Consider the following 3723-nt stretch of genomic DNA (forward strand, 5'->3'; position numbering starts at 1 on the left):
TATACTGAGTCACTGTATCAAAAGGAATTGGCAGACACAGAAGAATTTCATGAAACAACATATGAGCAAGAGCCTATGGTGATGAAGGAAGAAGTTCAATCTGCTTTGAAGGATATAGCTAAAAATAAGGCCCCAGGAATAGATGGTATCCCAATTGAGATATTTCAGCTAACAGATGCTGCCCTGGATGTGCTCACCAAGTTGTGCCAAGCAATCTGGAGAACAAACTTGGCCAACTGACCAGAAGAGATCTATATTTGTTACCATCCCAAAGAAGGGTGACCCAACAGAGTGTGGAAACTATAGAACAATATCATTAATTTCACATACAAGCAAGATTCTACTGAAGATTATCCAAAAACGAATGGAACAGCACATCAACAGAGAACTGCCAGAAGTCCAGGCTGGGTTTAGAAGCAGTTGTGGTACTAGGGATATTGTAGCTAATGTTAAATGGATCTTAACTGAAAGCAGAGAATACCAGAGGAATGTATATCTGTGTTTCATTGACTATGCATTTGACTGTGTGGATCATAACAAACTGTGGCTGAGTCTGAGAAGAATGGGAATACCAAAACACTTGATCATGCTAATGAGAAACCTATACTTAGACCAAGAGGCAGTCATCAGAACAGAGCAAGGTAACACTGCATGGTTCAAAATTAGGAAGGCCGTACACCAGGGATGTGTCCTATCTCCATACCTTTTCAACCTGTATGCAGAACAGATTATCTGGGAGGCTGCACTCCAAGAGGAGAAATGTGCGGTCAAGATTGGTGGAACAAACTGCGTTATGCAGATGATACAACCCTGCTTGCTGAAACTGAGGAGGACCTGAAGCGCTTGCTGCAGAGGGTCAAGGACTGCAGCTTCCAATATGCTGGAAAAGAGTATTGAGGGTACCATGGACTGCTAGGAAAACAAACATATTCCTCCTGGAAAGGGTTAAACTGGGAGGCTCCTTGGAGGCAAGGATTCTGAGGCTTCATCTAACATACTTTGGACATGTTGTAAGGAAGAACCGGTCCTTGGAGAGGGACATAATGCTTGGGAGCATGGAGGGACAGCACAGGAGAGGAAGGCCCTCTATGAGGTGGGTTGATTCAGTGACTGGGGTAATCAGGATGGGTGTATTGGAAATTGTGCGATTGGCACAGGACAGAGCAGAGTTTAGGGCTATTATTGTACATAGGGTCGCTATGAGTCGCAAGCGACTCAACAGCACATAACAACAACAACAACAGTTTACTCTTAATAATATTTGGTGTCTTCAAATTGTGATGCCAGAGGAGGGTCTTGAACAAACTATGGACCGCCAAGAAAACAAATAGGTCTACCTTGGAGAGGGTGAAACCAAGTTTCTCCTTGGAAGCTAAGATTTTGAAGCTCTACCTTACGTACTTTGGGTGATTGGTGCTTGGAGAAAAACATTATGTTCTAGTGAGTAGAGGGCCAGAGCAGAAGAGGGTGATCGGGGATGAGATACAGTAACTGGAGTTATGGACATTCATGTGTTGGAATCAGTGAAACTGGCTTAGGACAGGGCATGCTTCAGAGCTACTGTACACAGTCACTATTGATCACAGGGGACTGAATAGTACATAGCAAAAACAACAACAACAGATTACTCAATTTTTATTATTGTTTTCATTTTTAAAAAAATATTAGTTTCTTTGTAAAATTCAAATATACCACTTTTCACACCAGATTCTTCCTATTTTCCTCACCCATCCCATCACATTAAAGAGGTTTCTCTCTGTCTGTCTGTCTCTCTTTCTCTTTTCACCCTCTCCTCACACCTCTATATTAAAAATATACCCACAAAAAAAACCCCAAAGCAAACCCAACAACAACCCACCAAACAAAAAACCAAACAACAGCTTCTAATACATACATACACACACACACACAGACACACACACATCCTAATCAAAAGCATCTTTTAAAATAATACTTAAGGTCACATTACAAATATATCTGTGATGCTATTTTGTAAAATATTACACAAACTTGCTAAAAAGACTCTAAGTTAGGTGCCAAATGTGAAATCCCTATGTTTTTTTTGTTTTATTGACCTAACAAAGATTCAAAGTTTAAAAACATAAAACAGATTTAAAAAGGCAACACCCTCTAATAATGCAATAATGTATGTAAGAATGAAAATTCCTTAAATAATCAAACACAATCATCTCACTTAGAGGAGGAAACAATCTCAGAGGAGAGACCTTTGGCTCCAAATTACACAAAATTGCATACAGGTTTAACTCTGTAATGTACTGATCAAATTTCATCTTTTTCTTTTTTTACCCAAAGCCAGATTAGACTGTTATTTTATGACATGGTCTAGATCCTTGCATGTTCAAAGTTTGGCAGAATGTAGGCACTCTCTGCTAAGAGCTTGAATTATACACATGCTTTTGCAGAAAAAGTGACCAGAAAAAAAGCCTAGGATAACTCCTAGCAGATGTTCACCTAACTTGTCTGGTATAAGGCTCACCTGGAACAAAAATAATCCATTCCTGAATATTATCCTCTAAATCATCGTTATGATAATGGCACTAATGTTACCTGATTACTCCTTTACTTCCTAAATATGAAGAACAGGACATTCAGGAAGCAGGGTTTTATGAGGGGAATGTGGTGTTAGGATTGGAGGAAAACTTATCAACAACCTACATTATGCAGATGACACAACCTCGGCTTGTTGAAACTGAGAGGGACCTGAAGTACTTGCTGGAAGGACTGCAGTCTTCAATATGGATTGACCTCAACATCAAGCAAACAAAAATTCTCAGCACTGGACCAACTGACAGCACCGTGTTAGATGGAGAAGAGACTGAGGCTATTATCAATTATAGCTTGCTCAGCTCCACACCCAACATTCTTGGCACCAGCAGTAAGGAAATCGAAAGACAAATTGCATTGAGAAAAATCTGTCTTCAGGGATGACGTCAGAAAACTGCAAAGCAACAATGTCAGTCTAGAGACTAGGGTGTACCTGATCCAACCATGGCCTTTGCAATTACTTGCTATGCATCAGAAAGCTGGACAATAATTGAGGATGACAGAAGAATCAATGCCTTTGAGTTATGGTGCTGGGGAAAAGTCTTGAACCTACCTACCATGAACCTCTAAGAAAACAATTATGTCTGACTTGGAGAGGGTGAAACCAAGGATCTCCTTGGAGGTAGGATTTGAAGCTCTGTCTCACATAATTGGAGCATGTGGCCAGGAGGGACCAACCCATTGAGAAGGACATCATGCCCAGAAGGGTGGGAGGGCAGCACGGGAGAGGAAGACCATGAATGAGATACACTGATACAGTAACTGGAATAATGGGGTAGGTGTGTTGGAGTCAGTGAGACTGGCTTAGGACAGGGTAGGCTTCAGAACTGTTTCACATTGGGTCACTATGAGTCACACGTGACTCGATAGCACATAACAATAACAAAAACCTGCTAAGTGAGAGGATTGAACTAGATAGATAGACTGAATATATTTAAAAGAGCAACACCAAGGTATATACAATGAACAAAAAGAAAGTTTTAATAAAACTTTGGTCAGAGTTAAGTGGGTCACACTTATATGCATTTGATCATGCAACTTCCTTCTACATTCTTAGATGTCCTTAAAATACCCACACAGAACTTAAGTGTTTCAAAACTACTAAAACCACTAGTCTTGTTGTTGTTAGGTGCTGTCCAGTCGACTACAACTTATAGA

This window comes from Elephantulus edwardii, unplaced genomic scaffold (assembly GCF_000299155.1).
Source record: "Elephantulus edwardii isolate Elephantulus edwardi_28Jun2011 unplaced genomic scaffold, EleEdw1.0 scaffold00029, whole genome shotgun sequence".
In the NCBI taxonomy this organism is placed as follows: Eukaryota; Metazoa; Chordata; class Mammalia; order Macroscelidea; family Macroscelididae; genus Elephantulus; species Elephantulus edwardii.